The following is an 18,916-nucleotide window of genomic DNA, read 5'->3' as shown; positions in this document are numbered from 1 at the left end:
CCATTAGTGCAATGGATGGCTGGAAGCATTTGTCTTTGCCTTTGCAATACCACAGAAGCAATGCATGGTCAATGTACAGCAATGACACACCTGTGTGAACAGCCAGGAGACCCCCCCCATGTTATGTTACATAGTTACATAGTTAGTACGGTCGAAAAAAGACATATGTCCATCAAGTTCAACCAGGGAATTAAGGGGTAGGGGTGTGGCGCGATATTGGGGAAGGGATGAGATTTTATATTTCTTCATAAGCATTAATCTTATTTTGTCAATTAGGAACATTCAGCACCCACCCGCTATCAAGGCAGCTGCCTATCATGTCATGCCCTACCTGCACAGGTGTGCTGGCTACTCAAATGATCCAATTAAGGAGGCCATTTAGTCAGCAGCAGCAGAAGTCCTGTGCCTGGACGCTCCAACAGCGGCCAGACACAAGCAGAAGCAGAAGCAGCAGAAGCAGCAGCAGCACCACCTTTTGTTTTTTGGCTGCAGCAGCAGCAGCAAGGCCCACAGGGCTGGCTAGCTGGCTAGCCAGCAAGCAGGTAGCAATGAAAGTAGGAATCTTTCTTTTTAACCCTGTAAGGGGGTGGTGCACTGTACCCGAAGATACTGCCATATCGGGTCAATGCATAGGGCGACGGAAGCAAGCTTCGAAATCGGCCCCCGTTCTCAAAAATCCATTTAATATATGGTCCCCAGATAGGGGACGTATCAGATATTAAACTGATAAGAACAGATACTACACTTGATCTTAGCCAAAAGGCCGAGAAGCGATAACCGTGAAAGGGGCGGGCCCAACAAGGTCCCCTTCATGGGCACTATCACTGCTTGCTGTCAGGGAGGCTGCCAGACAATTTTCCATGCACACTCTGGGCTGGGGGGCAGTCAACCACCAGTACACACAGCAGAACCTAAACCCATACCATTATTGCTAAGCAGCAAGACAGGGGCCCATTGCACTCCCACGGGGCCTTTTTAAATGCAATCCATAACCCGGATTTGCCAGGAACCCTTCTTACTCCTCCTACTTGCATGTGACACTGGGCTTAGGATCTGCATAGGAAACACACACACAAGCACACACCTACCTTTGTTGCCTGCAGATGCCTCCTTGGCTGTCCCCAAACGGTATCAAACCAACACCCACGGGAAGCTGTAAGCATAGAGGACATGCCTGCACCCCATTGGACTTACCTGTGTGGGTTAAATCCGGGTTATTTGACAACCTATGGCGGTGATGGTTCTGCTCAGGCAGAGCAGTGCTGATGCTCCTCATAAAGCTGTCGCTGCTGTGAAGGTTCTAGGTGACATCACAAATCCCTATGGTTACATACACAACAAAGCTGGGTTGTTGTTGTTTACACTCTGCAAGGCCTGTGGAAGTGAGTGACATCATAGCACTGTAGTTCTGAGGGTTCTAGATGGATGCAACAATCTCCTGTTGCTTCTATGAAGGCCATAATAGACGACATCACCAAACAGCTCCATAGTCACATACACAGCAAAGGAGAGATGTTGTTTACACCTAGTGATGTCAGTGGTATTGAGTGACATCACAGCACAGTGCTAAGGCTCCTGGGCCTGGACACAGCAGCGGCTGCAATATCTCAACGGAGAATACGTTTATATATATGTGTGTGTGTGCGCGTATATATATATATATATATATATATATATATATATATATATTTCTCCGCCGAAATCACTTTTAAACCCATTTCCACCTTTTTTTCCCTTCTCTTCCTCTTACTTTTTTTTCACGTTTTTTTACGTTTTTCTCCTTTTCGCCTCTTTTCTGGGCGTATTATTCTTCTTTTTCTTCTTTTTTTTCGTCTAATGCATACCCCATCAGTGCAGCAATGCTTATTCAATACCGCCAGCAGATGGAGACACTGGGGGATAATTTTCTAAGGATTTATACTGATTTTTCCTGTCTGAATTTGTCGCACAGAAAGTTGCAGGCCAAATATGTGTGACATTTCTGCGACTTTAGCTTCTAGAGCATTTTTACAACATTATACATAGGTGCTGAATACATAAAAAGCGACTGTTCAGCGACAGACAAGTCGCATCGGCTGAAAGTAGGCCAGAATGTCAGTCCATGTTGGAGCAGGTTTAGATACAGTCTAAAGTATAGATCTCAAAGTCTGTGCACAGAATTTAGCAAGGGCCTCGCACCTTCTGATGCATCAGGTAGGTGCACAATAGCATAGCCTAACCCTCTGTACTTTGGTCTATATTGATGCGGGACATAGACAGCCAGCTGATGACCAATCCATTAGTGCAATGGATGGCTGGAAGCATTTGTCTTTGCCTTTGCAATACCACAGAAGCAATGCATGGTCAATGTACAGCAATGACACACCTGTGTGAACAGCCAGGAGACCCCCCCCATGTTATGTTACATAGTTACATAGTTAGTACGGTCGAAAAAAGACATATGTCCATCAAGTTCAACCAGGGAATTAAGGGGTAGGGGTGTGGCGCGATATTGGGGAAGGGATGAGATTTTATATTTCTTCATAAGCATTAATCTTATTTTGTCAATTAGGAACATTCAGCACCCACCCGCTATCAAGGCAGCTGCCTATCATGTCATGCCCTACCTGCACAGGTGTGCTGGCTACTCAAATGATCCAATTAAGGAGGCCATTTAGTCAGCAGCAGCAGAAGTCCTGTGCCTGGACGCTCCAACAGCGGCCAGACACAAGCAGAAGCAGAAGCAGCAGAAGCAGCAGCACCACCTTTTGTTTTTTGGCTGCAGCAGCAGCAGCAAGGCCCACAGGGCTGGCTAGCTGGCTAGCCAGCAAGCAGGTAGCAATGAAAGTAGGAATCTTTCTTTTTAACCCTGTAAGGGGGTGGTGCACTGTACCCGAAGATACTGCCATATCGGGTCAATGCATAGGGCGACGGAAGCAAGCTTCGAAATCGGCCCCCGTTCTCAAAAATCCATTTAATATATGGTCCCCAGATAGGGGACGTATCAGATATTAAACTGATAAGAACAGATTTTTTTTTTTAGTTAGCCCTCAGAACTCAATCAGAGCTCCAAGATCTTATATGGACTCGATTGTTTTGTTCATCATCAGGTAACACTTTTATTTATTCCTAAAAAAAAGACAAATTGAAATAAAATATTATAACAACAATAAAAATAATAAACATTCCAAAATTATAACAAATTCATTCCCTTTCTCCGGGCGTAAACTGCCAAGTAATCAATTAAACCATAGGTTAAGCTTCCTTTTTCCATTTCCCTTTTTACTGGGATGGCCAACCAGGCCGGTATTTTATAAGTTACCATAAATCGATCCACGTCAGGGCGAAAAGAATCATAAACTTTGTTTCTTACTGCAGGTAACTGGGCTTTAAAGGTGGATAATAGATCATCCAGGTCCTGTAAGAACAATTCTCTTTCCTCATCTGGAGCTCTCTCCAAAATAGTTTGGAAAGACCCTGAATATCCTCTTAAATCTCTCACCGGCTCTTCATTTTTCTTTTTACTCTTATGCTCTCCAATGTTCTTTTCTTCTACTATCATCTCTTTTCCAACAATTTTTGGCTCTTGGGTTACCACTTCCTTATCTTTTCTCACAGATCTTTTAATTTCTGGCTCTTGTTCAGAAACTTCTTCTTCTCTTTTCTTCTTCCTCTTTGGACAGTTCACATACATGTGACCAATTTTGTTACATAAATTACATTTACTTTTTTGGCTACAGGATTCGATTTCATGACCTTCTTTTTGGCATTTTTGGCACCACATTGAGGTGCACTCTTCCTTTAAATGGCCATATTTCTTGCATTTTCTACAGAAATTCTGCATACCTGCAAAAAACATATCTCCATTGATAACCCCTATTTTAAAACGGGCAGGGGGATAAAGAACTCTTCCATCTGCGTCTTCCTTGAACTTTACTTTAAATCTCCACTTTGTTGTCCAGACTCCATACTGATTATAAATTTTCCCAAGTGGCGCAATTTCCTCACAAAATTGGATCAAAAGAATTATAATATCCTCCTCAGGGACGTAAGGACTATACATCCTCACCGTTAAAATTCTTTCTCTCCTGGGAAAGTGGGGAATGACTTCCACGCCCTCCCACACTGGATCAGACTTGATTGTCTCAAATTTCTTCCAAAATAAATCATAATCCTCTTCGGAAACCAAAATAACATCAAAGCACCCTTTCTTTGGAAATTCCAACATGGAAAGGATTTGTGTCTTTGCAATTTCCAAAACTCCAAAAAGAATTTCCTCCATTACAAAGGAAAGTCCTCTTCTTTTCTTCTCAAGGTCTTTCAGCAGGATCCGGACCCCATTCTTGATCTTCCCAAAAAAAGGAACCTCCTCTCCAACAGATTGAGAGGTGTCCATGATCTCTTCCATCTTCAATAGGCGTGTCCAGGCAGGGACAGAAAAACACTCCCCCACCAAAGAGTGGGCAGTGAAGGGTGATCGCCTCCCGTTGTCTGGGGACTAAGCCGGCTCCCTAATAGCAGCAGGGGGGTGAAGTCCCTCCGTTAAGAAGGACGATCCCCCCAGGCCAAGGAGCCGGGTACCCCAGACACCCTCTGACCAGACCAAGCGAGCAGATACTACACTTGATCTTAGCCAAAAGGCCGAGAAGCGATAACCGTGAAAGGGGCGGGCCCAACAAGGTCCCCTTCATGGGCACTATCACTGCTTGCTGTCAGGGAGGCTGCCAGACAATTTTCCATGCACACTCTGGGCTGGGGGGCAGTCAACCACCAGTACACACAGCAGAACCTAAACCCATACCATTATTGCTAAGCAGCAAGACAGGGGCCCATTGCACTCCCACGGGGCCTTTTTAAATGCAATCCATAACCCGGATTTGCCAGGAACCCTTCTTACTCCTCCTACTTGCATGTGACACTGGGCTTAGGATCTGCATAGGAAACACACACACAAGCACACACCTACCTTTGTTGCCTGCAGATGCCTCCTTGGCTGTCCCCAAACGGTATCAAACCAACACCCACGGGAAGCTGTAAGCATAGAGGACATGCCTGCACCCCATTGGACTTACCTGTGTGGGTTAAATCCGGGTTATTTGACAACCTATGGCGGTGATGGTTCTGCTCAGGCAGAGCAGTGCTGATGCTCCTCATAAAGCTGTCGCTGCTGTGAAGGTTCTAGGTGACATCACAAATCCCTATGGTTACATACACAACAAAGCTGGGTTGTTGTTGTTTACACTCTGCAAGGCCTGTGGAAGTGAGTGACATCATAGCACTGTAGTTCTGAGGGTTCTAGATGGATGCAACAATCTCCTGTTGCTTCTATGAAGGCCATAATAGACGACATCACCAAACAGCTCCATAGTCACATACACAGCAAAGGAGAGATGTTGTTTACACCTAGTGATGTCAGTGGTATTGAGTGACATCACAGCACAGTGCTAAGGCTCCTGGGCCTGGACACAGCAGCGGCTGCAATATCTCAACGGAGAATACGTTTATATATATGTGTGTGTGTGCGCGTATATATATATATATATATATATATATATATATATATATATTTCTCCGCCGAAATCACTTTTAAACCCATTTCCACCTTTTTTTCCCTTCTCTTCCTCTTACTTTTTTTTCACGTTTTTTTACGTTTTTCTCCTTTTCGCCTCTTTTCTGGGCGTATTATTCTTCTTTTTCTTCTTTTTTTTCGTCTAATGCATACCCCATCAGTGCAGCAATGCTTATTCAATACCGCCAGCAGATGGAGACACTGAGGGATAATTTTCTAAGGATTTATACTGATTTTTCCTGTCTGAATTTGTCGCACAGAAAGTTGCAGGCCAAATATGTGTGACATTTCTGCGACTTTAGCTTCTAGAGCATTTTTACAACATTATACATAGGTGCTGAATACATAAAAAGCGACTGTTCAGCGACAGACAAGTCGCATCGGCTGAAAGTAGGCCAGAATGTCAGTCCCTGTTGGAGCAGGTTTAGATACAGTCTAAAGTATAGATCTCAAAGTCTGTGCACAGAATTTAGCAAGGGCCTCGCACCTTCTGATGCATCAGGTAGGTGCACAATAGCATAGCCTAACCCTCTGTACTTTGGTCTATATTGATGCGGGACATAGACAGCCAGCTGATGACCAATCCATTAGTGCAATGGATGGCTGGAAGCATTTGTCTTTGCCTTTGCAATACCACAGAAGCAATGCATGGTCAATGTACAGCAATGACACACCTGTGTGAACAGCCAGGAGACCCCCCCCATGTTATGTTACATAGTTACATAGTTAGTACGGTCGAAAAAAGACATATGTCCATCAAGTTCAACCAGGGAATTAAGGGGTAGGGGTGTGGCGCGATATTGGGGAAGGGATGAGATTTTATATTTCTTCATAAGCATTAATCTTATTTTGTCAATTAGGAACATTCAGCACCCACCCGCTATCAAGGCAGCTGCCTATCATGTCATGCCCTACCTGCACAGGTGTGCTGGCTACTCAAATGATCCAATTAAGGAGGCCATTTAGTCAGCAGCAGCAGAAGTCCTGTGCCTGGACGCTCCAACAGCGGCCAGACACAAGCAGAAGCAGAAGCAGCAGAAGCAGCAGCAGCACCACCTTTTGTTTTTTGGCTGCAGCAGCAGCAGCAAGGCCCACAGGGCTGGCTAGCTGGCTAGCCAGCAAGCAGGTAGCAATGAAAGTAGGAATCTTTCTTTTTAACCCTGTAAGGGGGTGGTGCACTGTACCCGAAGATACTGCCATATCGGGTCAATGCATAGGGCGACGGAAGCAAGCTTCGAAATCGGCCCCCGTTCTCAAAAATCCATTTAATATATGGTCCCCAGATAGGGGACGTATCAGATATTAAACTGATAAGAACAGATTTTTTACTTTTAGATATAATATTCTTAGACTAAAAGACCTTACGCAGTCCAGATTACACTTAGTCTGCTAAAAGCATATTCCACAGATGTAGATTCCAAAGACTTTTAGCCACTTTGTGACCTAATCTTTTTTTATCCAATAAATAGAAAACATACATCTCACTAAGAGCTAGGCGAACACAATCTTTAGAGGTAATAGTGTCTCTTTTAAAAAGAAGAATATTCCTCGTCTTCCATAGTGCAATTTTAATACAATTTATACTAATCCACAAAACCCGAGACTTCTCCACAGATAAAACATTATAAAATCCATATAAAATAACTTCATGATTTAAAAAATTAAGATCAGAAATGAATTTTAGTAAGGGTCCTATCAAATGCCATATCTCTTGGGCGTAAAAACAGTTCCAAAAAAGGTGTAAAACTGTTTCCTCACTAGGACACCCCATTCTCGGGCACTTTGCACTACGACACAATCCTCTTCTGTGTTGGAATTCTCTGGTAGGCAAACATTGATGTGCTATCTGCCAGGCCAGATCTTTTAAGTCATTAGATAAGAATCCCATGTTCACCATCCTCCAAACTCTTAGAGATTTCTCAGTGGAATAATTAGATATTAAGCAAATCTGTTCTATCTTCCTGATTTCAGGAACTAATTTTCGTGCATTACTACAAATTTCTTGACTAAAATTAGCAATGCCATAAATACGAATAATCTTTTCTAAAACCACATAGTGCGCTGGGGGAATAAATAAGATTGGGGACGTTAAAGGTAAGGCTATCCACTTTCTTTTTCTAAAAATGTGACCTGCAGCATATTTTAAAAAATAAGACCAATAACAGTTTCTTTGCAAGCCATTAAAACACATAGAAAAAAAGTGAATATATAAAAACCTTTTTAAATCAGGCACATCCTTACCCCCCAATTTCTTTGTCTTCATCATTACATCTCTCCTGAGTTTATCCATTTTAGACCCCCATAAAAAATGAAAGCAAATCTTGTTTAAAAACTTTAAGGTGCGTTCACTCGGTGGGAAAACCAAGCTTAAATATAGCATGATAGGTAGCAACAAAGCTTTCATTATCAGTACTTTTCCTTCTATTGTTAATTTCCTCATTTTCCAAAAACTTATTTTCTTTTGCACTTTCTCTTTGACGATGGACCAGCTTTCCTCTCCATTATTTTCATTGTCAAAGATGACACCCAAGATTTTGATTTTATCATATTGCACATTCACCTCCGTATTGCCCCAATTCCCTATTGCAAAGCAATCACATTTATTTTTATTTAATTTGAAGCCAGAGCCCTCACAAAAAAATTCTGTCTGTCTGATAGCACGTTTCAGGGATGGTTCATCTGAACATAGAATATTAACATCATCCATGTATGCTATCGTCTTTACGCTCTGTCCTCCACTTCCAGGGATTGGCACTCCTCTAATGAGCTTATCTTTTCTCAAAACATTCAACAGAGGTTCTATTGCACATATGAAAAGAATGGGTGATAGGGGGCACCCCTGTTTCACCCCAGACTGTAAACATACCTCTTGGGATAAAAAACCGTTAATTAAAATACGACTAAAACAGTTTTTATATAAAAGTGCAATTTTTCCAACAATAAAATCAGGAAAATTCATTTTCTTTAAAACCAACCATAAAAAATCATGAGAAACACGGTCATAAGCCTTTTGAAAATCCAAGGATAAAATTGCCAATTTCTGATCACATTGTTTCTGATACCATAAAACATCTTTTACAAGGTTTAGATGATCACTTATTTTCCTTCCAGGTACTCCGCATACTTGGTCACTGTGTATAACCTTAGCAATTACCTGCTTGAGCCTATTTGCTAAAATTTTTGCTAAAACCTTATAGTCTGTATTTAGCAGGGTAATAGGCCTCCAATTTTCTAATTTAGAGATGTCTCCTTTTTTAAAAATTAGAGTAACAACACCATCTCTCCAGGACGCAGGTAAAATCTCAGATTTAAAAGCACAGTTAAAAATACCTAAAAGATCATCTTTTAAAATGGACCAAAAACACAGATAAAATTCAACTGGCAACCCATCCGAACCAGGTGTTTTACCATTTAAAAAACTCTTAAAAGTGCTTAAAAGTTCAGGTAAAAAGATTTCATCACAAAGGCTCTCTTGGTCAGTTTTGTCAAGTTTTGAATCCAAGGTACCTAAAACATCATTAGTAAAGGAAATATCAATATCTTTTTTATTAAAAAGCTCCTGATAAAATACTTGTGCTTCTCGCAACATCTCTTCATTAGTTATCTTCCCTTCTATTTCAGATATCATTTCTTTCTTTCCCACCACCTTCTTAAAAAAGAATCTCGAACACTTTTCATCATTCTCCAGACATTGCACCTTGCTATTAAAAATCATTTCTTTTCCTTTTTGACTAATGGCATTTTTTATTTCATTCTTTGTCTGAGCAATAACATCATCCATCTCAAGCCCGGCTTGCTTTAGGTTATAATATGTTTGGATTTTAGTGTTTAACATTTTAAACCATAACTTTTTCTCCTTAGCCTTTTGGATGCCCACACGGATAAAAAACTGTTTAGTCCACTTTTTAACATCCTCCCACCAATCCAAAATATTTTTATATTGGGATTGACACAATCTCCATTTGTTATAAGCAGCAATAAAATCATTTTTTGTTTTCATGTCCTCTAATAAAGTAGTGTTGAGCTTCCAAACGCCTCTGCCTTTCTCTAGGCCAGGTAAAGTGACATGTGCATATAATAACTTATGATCAGAGAAAATATTCGATAAAAGAGAAACATCAACTAGATTAAAACTTTCCGATAAAAAAATAAAATCAATCCTGGATTTGCAGACATTATTTTCCCATGTGTAACCAGGGTCGTCTGGGTATTTTCTCCTCCAGACATCGGTAAAGTTAAAATCCTCAGTCATACTCTTAATCTGTTTCTCTGTTTTATCCACTCTGACATGCACACTTCCACTCTCACGATGATCCCCACTCATACAACAATTAAAATCTCCAGCCATTAAAATAGGTGTTGAACCTGGGATAAAAGCCTGAATATCATTAATCAAGTCGGCTCTCTCATTTTTTTCAGGAGAAGCATAGATGTTAAAAAGCTTAATCTCCGAGCCATTGTACTTAATATTAACTAATAGCGCTCTACCAGGTATAATTTCTAAGAAGGACAAAACTTGTACATCTGAACCTCTAAACAAGATCCCAACACCTGAAGATCTGTTCAGATTGTCACCTGACCAGACCGATGGTCCCAAAGTCCAGCCACGACAAAGGTCCTCATAATTTGGACTATGTTCAATTCCACATTCTTGTAAAAAAAACAGAGAACAGTCCAAGGTCTCTAAAAAACTAAACAAAGCAGCCCTTCTCGTAGGGCTCTTTAGACCTCTCACATTAAGAGAGGAGCACTTTAAGGAAGCTATTCGCTACTGGAGTTTGAGTCCGATATGAAACCCACAGGTGACTCCGGGCTTTCGAACTCTTTGATATTTTTTGGATCGGACGCTGATCTTATAGAAGGCCTCCATGCATGTTGACTGTCCTCACATTCGTCTGAGCTTTTTTTGACAGGCCGTTTAATGCCAAGTTGTGGCTCATCTCCGAGTTCCTTCTTCCGCTTGATCTCCTTCACGCCAACCTCCATGGCTTCACTGCTCACTAGTGACCCTCCACCACCAGAACCCTCCACAGAAGGTCTCCCCTCTGTCTCAGGCACAGCAGCAGAAAGGTCCATAAGCTCCGCCACGACATCAGAAGTTACAGCCGGCTTTTCTGAAGGCGCCTCAGACCGCTGGGGTGCTTTCGCAGGTGGTACTTCAGCTTGCACTACACCCACTCTCCCCGCTACACGGTCAGCCCACGATCTAGCTACACTGGAACGGAGACTGCAATCTTTAAAGGCATGGCCTTCTTCACCACAAATGTTGCAGACAATTTTAGCACAGTCCTTAGAAACATGGCCTTCTTGATTGCACCGACCACAGCGAACTGTAGTGTCCGTGCAAACGTCCATAGTATGTCCGAATTTCTTACATTTCCTACAAAAAGTAGGCATCTCGGGATAAAACAAATAGCCCTTATCCCGACCGATAGAAAAGTTGGAGGGTGGATGACATAACCCTCCAATGCCAGTAGCATCCTCCTTCATTTTCACAAAAAACTTATGTTTCCCCGTCCATAGGTCTTCTGAATTCATCACCTTATGGGAATACTTAACAGAACTGCAGTATTTCCCCAAAAAGAGCTCAATATGGGACACAGTCACAAAGGGATTGTGCATACACACAACTAGAGGAATATCGCCTCCAGTATACAACACTGTGACCGTGATCCCATCAAGCTCAGCAAGGTCTTGATTGCTTTTCAGCTTCTCAAAAAGATTCTGGCATGCATAAGCAGAGTCCAGAGTTAGGATGAAGCTGCCCTTCCGAGGATCTCTGAGACAGACGATGTTCTCTTTCTTCACCCCAAGAAGCTTGTAGAGAGTTTCTTTCACAAAATAAGAAAGTTGGACGAGTTCTTGCTTGTCTTCATCAACATCAAAGCGAAAGGAAAAACGAATCCGCGTTTCACCGGATGTAAGGTAACGGATGCGAACACCCATCTTGTCGATCGCCTTTTCGGTTCCTCGTAGCAGCCCCCCTTGAAAAAGGTAGGACAAACTCCCAGGATCCTCCTGACCAGACACTTGATCTAGCCAAAAGGCCGAGAAGCGATAACCGTGAAAGGGGCGGGCCCAACAAGGTCCCCTTCATGGGCACTATCACTGCTTGCTGTCAGGGAGGCTGCCAGACAATTTTCCATGCACACTCTGGGCTGGGGGGCAGTCAACCACCAGTACACACAGCAGAACCTAAACCCATACCATTATTGCTAAGCAGCAAGACAGGGGCCCATTGCACTCCCACGGGGCCTTTTTAAATGCAATCCATAACCCGGATTTGCCAGGAACCCTTCTTACTCCTCCTACTTGCATGTGACACTGGGCTTAGGATCTGCATAGGAAACACACACACAAGCACACACCTACCTTTGTTGCCTGCAGATGCCTCCTTGGCTGTCCCCAAACGGTATCAAACCAACACCCACGGGAAGCTGTAAGCATAGAGGACATGCCTGCACCCCATTGGACTTACCTGTGTGGGTTAAATCCGGGTTATTTGACAACCTATGGCGGTGATGGTTCTGCTCAGGCAGAGCAGTGCTGATGCTCCTCATAAAGCTGTCGCTGCTGTGAAGGTTCTAGGTGACATCACAAATCCCTATGGTTACATACACAACAAAGCTGGGTTGTTGTTGTTTACACTCTGCAAGGCCTGTGGAAGTGAGTGACATCATAGCACTGTAGTTCTGAGGGTTCTAGATGGATGCAACAATCTCCTGTTGCTTCTATGAAGGCCATAATAGACGACATCACCAAACAGCTCCATAGTCACATACACAGCAAAGGAGAGATGTTGTTTACACCTAGTGATGTCAGTGGTATTGAGTGACATCACAGCACAGTGCTAAGGCTCCTGGGCCTGGACACAGCAGCGGCTGCAATATCTCAACGGAGAATACGTTTATATATATGTGTGTGTGTGCGCGTATATATATATATATATATATATATATATATATATATATATATATTTCTCCGCCGAAATCACTTTTAAACCCATTTCCACCTTTTTTTCCCTTCTCTTCCTCTTACTTTTTTTTCACGTTTTTTTACGTTTTTCTCCTTTTCGCCTCTTTTCTGGGCGTATTATTCTTCTTTTTCTTCTTTTTTTTCGTCTAATGCATACCCCATCAGTGCAGCAATGCTTATTCAATACCGCCAGCAGATGGAGACACTGGGGGATAATTTTCTAAGGATTTATACTGATTTTTCCTGTCTGAATTTGTCGCACAGAAAGTTGCAGGCCAAATATGTGTGACATTTCTGCGACTTTAGCTTCTAGAGCATTTTTACAACATTATACATAGGTGCTGAATACATAAAAAGCGACTGTTCAGCGACAGACAAGTCGCATCGGCTGAAAGTAGGCCAGAATGTCAGTCCATGTTGGAGCAGGTTTAGATACAGTCTAAAGTATAGATCTCAAAGTCTGTGCACAGAATTTAGCAAGGGCCTCGCACCTTCTGATGCATCAGGTAGGTGCACAATAGCATAGCCTAACCCTCTGTACTTTGGTCTATATTGATGCGGGACATAGACAGCCAGCTGATGACCAATCCATTAGTGCAATGGATGGCTGGAAGCATTTGTCTTTGCCTTTGCAATACCACAGAAGCAATGCATGGTCAATGTACAGCAATGACACACCTGTGTGAACAGCCAGGAGACCCCCCCCATGTTATGTTACATAGTTACATAGTTAGTACGGTCGAAAAAAGACATATGTCCATCAAGTTCAACCAGGGAATTAAGGGGTAGGGGTGTGGCGCGATATTGGGGAAGGGATGAGATTTTATATTTCTTCATAAGCATTAATCTTATTTTGTCAATTAGGAACATTCAGCACCCACCCGCTATCAAGGCAGCTGCCTATCATGTCATGCCCTACCTGCACAGGTGTGCTGGCTACTCAAATGATCCAATTAAGGAGGCCATTTAGTCAGCAGCAGCAGAAGTCCTGTGCCTGGACGCTCCAACAGCGGCCAGACACAAGCAGCAGCAGAAGCAGCAGCAGCACCACCTTTTGTTTTTTGGCTGCAGCAGCAGCAGCAAGGCCCACAGGGCTGGCTAGCTGGCTAGCCAGCAAGCAGGTAGCAATGAAAGTAGGAATCTTTCTTTTTAACCCTGTAAGGGGGTGGTGCACTGTACCCGAAGATACTGTCATATCGGGTCAATGCATAGGGCGACGGAAGCAAGCTTCGAAATCGGCCCCCGTTCTCAAAAATCCATTTAATATATGGTCCCCAGATAGGGGACGTATCAGATATTAAACTGATAAGAACAGATACTACACTTGATCTTAGCCAAAAGGCCGAGAAGCGATAACCGTGAAAGGGGCGGGCCCAACAAGGTCCCCTTCATGGGCACTATCACTGCTTGCTGTCAGGGAGGCTGCCAGACAATTTTCCATGCACACTCTGGGCTGGGGGGCAGTCAACCACCAGTACACACAGCAGAACCTAAACCCATACCATTATTGCTAAGCAGCAAGACAGGGGCCCATTGCACTCCCACGGGGCCTTTTTAAATGCAATCCATAACCCGGATTTGCCAGGAACCCTTCTTACTCCTCCTACTTGCATGTGACACTGGGCTTAGGATCTGCATAGGAAACACACACACAAGCACACACCTACCTTTGTTGCCTGCAGATGCCTCCTTGGCTGTCCCCAAACGGTATCAAACCAACACCCACGGGAAGCTGTAAGCATAGAGGACATGCCTGCACCCCATTGGACTTACCTGTGTGGGTTAAATCCGGGTTATTTGACAACCTATGGCGGTGATGGTTCTGCTCAGGCAGAGCAGTGCTGATGCTCCTCATAAAGCTGTCGCTGCTGTGAAGGTTCTAGGTGACATCACAAATCCCTATGGTTACATACACAACAAAGCTGGGTTGTTGTTGTTTACACTCTGCAAGGCCTGTGGAAGTGAGTGACATCATAGCACTGTAGTTCTGAGGGTTCTAGATGGATGCAACAATCTCCTGTTGCTTCTATGAAGGCCATAATAGACGACATCACCAAACAGCTCCATAGTCACATACACAGCAAAGGAGAGATGTTGTTTACACCTAGTGATGTCAGTGGTATTGAGTGACATCACAGCACAGTGCTAAGGCTCCTGGGCCTGGACACAGCAGCGGCTGCAATATCTCAACGGAGAATACGTTTATATATATGTGTGTGTGTGCGCGTATATATATATATATATATATATATATATATATATATATATATTTCTCCGCCGAAATCACTTTTAAACCCATTTCCACCTTTTTTTCCCTTCTCTTCCTCTTACTTTTTTTTCACGTTTTTTTACGTTTTTCTCCTTTTCGCCTCTTTTCTGGGCGTATTATTCTTCTTTTTCTTCTTTTTTTTCGTCTAATGCATACCCCATCAGTGCAGCAATGCTTATTCAATACCGCCAGCAGATGGAGACACTGGGGGATAATTTTCTAAGGATTTATACTGATTTTTCCTGTCTGAATTTGTCGCACAGAAAGTTGCAGGCCAAATATGTGTGACATTTCTGCGACTTTAGCTTCTAGAGCATTTTTACAACATTATACATAGGTGCTGAATACATAAAAAGCGACTGTTCAGCGACAGACAAGTCGCATCGGCTGAAAGTAGGCCAGAATGTCAGTCCATGTTGGAGCAGGTTTAGATACAGTCTAAAGTATAGATCTCAAAGTCTGTGCACAGAATTTAGCAAGGGCCTCGCACCTTCTGATGCATCAGGTAGGTGCACAATAGCATAGCCTAACCCTCTGTACTTTGGTCTATATTGATGCGGGACATAGACAGCCAGCTGATGACCAATCCATTAGTGCAATGGATGGCTGGAAGCATTTGTCTTTGCCTTTGCAATACCACAGAAGCAATGCATGGTCAATGTACAGCAATGACACACCTGTGTGAACAGCCAGGAGACCCCCCCCATGTTATGTTACATAGTTACATAGTTAGTACGGTCGAAAAAAGACATATGTCCATCAAGTTCAACCAGGGAATTAAGGGGTAGGGGTGTGGCGCGATATTGGGGAAGGGATGAGATTTTATATTTCTTCATAAGCATTAATCTTATTTTGTCAATTAGGAACATTCAGCACCCACCCGCTATCAAGGCAGCTGCCTATCATGTCATGCCCTACCTGCACAGGTGTGCTGGCTACTCAAATGATCCAATTAAGGAGGCCATTTAGTCAGCAGCAGCAGAAGTCCTGTGCCTGGACGCTCCAACAGCGGCCAGACACAAGCAGAAGCAGAAGCAGCAGAAGCAGCAGCAGCACCACCTTTTGTTTTTTGGCTGCAGCAGCAGCAGCAAGGCCCACAGGGCTGGCTAGCTGGCTAGCCAGCAAGCAGGTAGCAATGAAAGTAGGAATCTTTCTTTTTAACCCTGTAAGGGGGTGGTGCACTGTACCCGAAGATACTGCCATATCGGGTCAATGCATAGGGCGACGGAAGCAAGCTTCGAAATCGGCCCCCGTTCTCAAAAATCCATTTAATATATGGTCCCCAGATAGGGGACGTATCAGATATTAAACTGATAAGAACAGATACTACACTTGATCTTAGCCAAAAGGCCGAGAAGCAATAACCGTGAAAGGGGCGGGCCCAACAAGGTCCCCTTCATGGGCACTATCACTGCTTGCCGTCAGGGAGGCTGCCAGACAATTTTCCATGCACACTCTGGGCTGGGGGGCAGTCAACCACCAGTACACACAGCAGAACCTAAACCCATACCATTATTGCTAAGCAGCAAGACAGGGGCCCATTGCACTCCCACGGGGCCTTTTTAAATGCAATCCATAACCCGGATTTGCCAGGAACCCTTCTTACTCCTCCTACTTGCATGTGACACTGGGCTTAGGATCTGCATAGGAAACACACACACAAGCACACACCTACCTTTGTTGCCTGCAGATGCCTCCTTGGCTGTCCCCAAACGGTATCAAACCAACACCCACGGGAAGCTGTAAGCATAGAGGACATGCCTGCACCCCATTGGACTTACCTGTGTGGGTTAAATCCGGGTTATTTGACAACCTATGGCGGTGATGGTTCTGCTCAGGCAGAGCAGTGCTGATGCTCCTCATAAAGCTGTCGCTGCTGTGAAGGTTCTAGGTGACATCACAAATCCCTATGGTTACATACACAACAAAGCTGGGTTGTTGTTGTTTACACTCTGCAAGGCCTGTGGAAGTGAGTGACATCATAGCACTGTAGTTCTGAGGGTTCTAGATGGATGCAACAATCTCCTGTTGCTTCTATGAAGGCCATAATAGACGACATCACCAAACAGCTCCATAGTCACATACACAGCAAAGGAGAGATGTTGTTTACACCTAGTGATGTCAGTGGTATTGAGTGACATCACAGCACAGTGCTAAGGCTCCCGGGCCTGGACACAGCAGCGGCTGCAATATCTCAACGGAGAATACGTTTATATATATGTGTGTGTGTGCGCGTATATATATATATATATATATATATATATATATATATATATATATTTCTCCGCCGAAATCACTTTTAAACCCATTTCCACCTTTTTTTCCCTTCTCTTCCTCTTACTTTTTTTTCACGTTTTTTTACGTTTTTCTCCTTTTCGCCTCTTTTCTGGGCGTATTATTCTTCTTTTTCTTCTTTTTTTTCGTCTAATGCATACCCCATCAGTGCAGCAATGCTTATTCAATACCGCCAGCAGATGGAGACACTGGGGGATAATTTTCTAAGGATTTATACTGATTTTTCCTGTCTGAATTTGTCGCACAGAAAGTTGCAGGCCAAATATGTGTGACATTTCTGCGACTTTAGCTTCTAGAGCATTTTTACAACATTATACATAGGTGCTGAATACATAAAAAGCGACTGTTCAGCGACAGACAAGTCGCATCGGCTGAAAGTAGGCCAGAATGTCAGTCCATGTTGGAGCAGGTTTAGATACAGTCTAAAGTATAGATCTCAAAGTCTGTGCACAGAATTTAGCAAGGGCCTCGCACCTTCTGATGCATCAGGTAGGTGCACAATAGCATAGCCTAACCCTCTGTACTTTGGTCTATATTGATGCGGGACATAGACAGCCAGCTGATGACCAATCCATTAGTGCAATGGATGGCTGGAAGCATTTGTCTTTGCCTTTGCAATACCACAGAAGCAATGCATGGTCAATGTACAGCAATGACACACCTGTGTGAACAGCCAGGAGACCCCCCCCATGTTATGTTACATAGTTACATAGTTAGTACGGTCGAAAAAAGACATATGTCCATCAAGTTCAACCAGGGAATTAAGGGGTAGGGGTGTGGCGCGATATTGGGGAAGGGATGAGATTTTATATTTCTTCATAAGCATTAATCTTATTTTGTCAATTAGGAACATTCAGCACCCACCCGCTATCAAGGCAGCTGCCTATCATGTCATGCCCTACCTGCACAGGTGTGCTGGCTACTCAAATGATCCAATTAAGGAGGCCATTTAGTCAGCAGCAGCAGAAGTCCTGTGCCTGGACGCTCCAACAGCGGCCAGACACAAGCAGAAGCAGAAGCAGCAGAAGCAGCAGCAGCACCACCTTTTGTTTTTTGGCTGCAGCAGCAGCAGCAAGGCCCACAGGGCTGGCTAGCTGGCTAGCCAGCAAGCAGGTAGCAATGAAAGTAGGAATCTTTCTTTTTAACCCTGTAAGGGGGTGGTGCACTGTACCCGAAGATACTGCCATATCGGGTCAATGCATAGGGCGACGGAAGCAAGCTTCGAAATCGGCCCCCGTTCTCAAAAATCCATTTAATATATGGTCCCCAGATAGGGGACGTATCAGATATTAAACTGATAAGAACAGATACTACACTTGATCTTAGCCAAAAGGCCGAGAAGCGATAACCGTGAAAGGGGCGGGCCCAACAAGGTCCCCTTCATGGGCACTATCACTGCTTGCTGTCAGGGAGGCTGCCAGACAATTTTCCATGCACACTCTGGGCTGGGGGGCAGTCAACCACCAGTACACACAGCAGAACCTAAACCCATACCATTATTGCTAAGCAGCAAGACAGGGGCCCATTGCACTCCCACGGGGCCTTTTTAAATGCAATCCATAACCCGGATTTGCCAGGAACCCTTCTTACTCCTCCTACTTGCATGTGACACTGGGCTTAGGATCTGCATAGGAAACACACACACAAGCACACACCTACCTTTGTTGCCTGCAGATGCCTCCTTGGCTGTCCCCAAACGGTATCAAACCAACACCCACGGGAAGCTGTAAGCATAGAGGACATGCCTGCACCCCATTGGACTTACCTGTGTGGGTTAAATCCGGGTTATTTGACAACCTATGGCGGTGATGGTTCTGCTCAGGCAGAGC

General features: G+C 43.8%; 5 non-coding genes and 2 pseudogenes across 5 annotated transcripts; all 7 read right to left on the bottom strand.

Annotated features, from left to right (window-relative positions):
- Positions 1-584: 584 nt before the first annotated feature.
- LOC130314442 (U2 spliceosomal RNA) lies at positions 585-775 on the bottom strand. Its single transcript, XR_008862126.1, has one exon. It is a non-coding gene; the product is annotated as a U2 spliceosomal RNA (small nuclear RNA).
- A 2,081-nt stretch (positions 776-2,856) lies between these two features.
- On the bottom strand, positions 2,857-3,041 carry LOC130314466 (U2 spliceosomal RNA). The gene has a single exon (XR_008862147.1). It is a non-coding gene; the product is annotated as a U2 spliceosomal RNA (small nuclear RNA).
- A 1,454-nt stretch (positions 3,042-4,495) lies between these two features.
- On the bottom strand, positions 4,496-4,632 carry LOC130314467 (U2 spliceosomal RNA; annotated as a pseudogene).
- Positions 4,633-6,716: 2,084 nt separating this feature from the next.
- On the bottom strand, positions 6,717-6,892 carry LOC130314463 (U2 spliceosomal RNA; annotated as a pseudogene).
- A 6,794-nt stretch (positions 6,893-13,686) lies between these two features.
- On the bottom strand, positions 13,687-13,877 carry LOC130314458 (U2 spliceosomal RNA). Its single transcript, XR_008862141.1, has one exon. It is a non-coding gene; the product is annotated as a U2 spliceosomal RNA (small nuclear RNA).
- A 2,086-nt stretch (positions 13,878-15,963) lies between these two features.
- On the bottom strand, positions 15,964-16,154 carry LOC130314455 (U2 spliceosomal RNA). The gene has a single exon (XR_008862138.1). It is a non-coding gene; the product is annotated as a U2 spliceosomal RNA (small nuclear RNA).
- Positions 16,155-18,242: 2,088 nt separating this feature from the next.
- LOC130314470 (U2 spliceosomal RNA) lies at positions 18,243-18,433 on the bottom strand. The gene has a single exon (XR_008862149.1). It is a non-coding gene; the product is annotated as a U2 spliceosomal RNA (small nuclear RNA).
- Positions 18,434-18,916: the final 483 nt, after the last annotated feature.

The sequence above is a fragment of the Hyla sarda genome, unplaced genomic scaffold, assembly GCF_029499605.1.
Source record: "Hyla sarda isolate aHylSar1 unplaced genomic scaffold, aHylSar1.hap1 scaffold_1823, whole genome shotgun sequence".
NCBI classification, from domain to species: domain Eukaryota; kingdom Metazoa; phylum Chordata; class Amphibia; order Anura; family Hylidae; genus Hyla; species Hyla sarda.
Note: the sequence above shows the minus strand (reverse complement) of the source record. Positions and strands in the feature narration are given on the sequence as shown.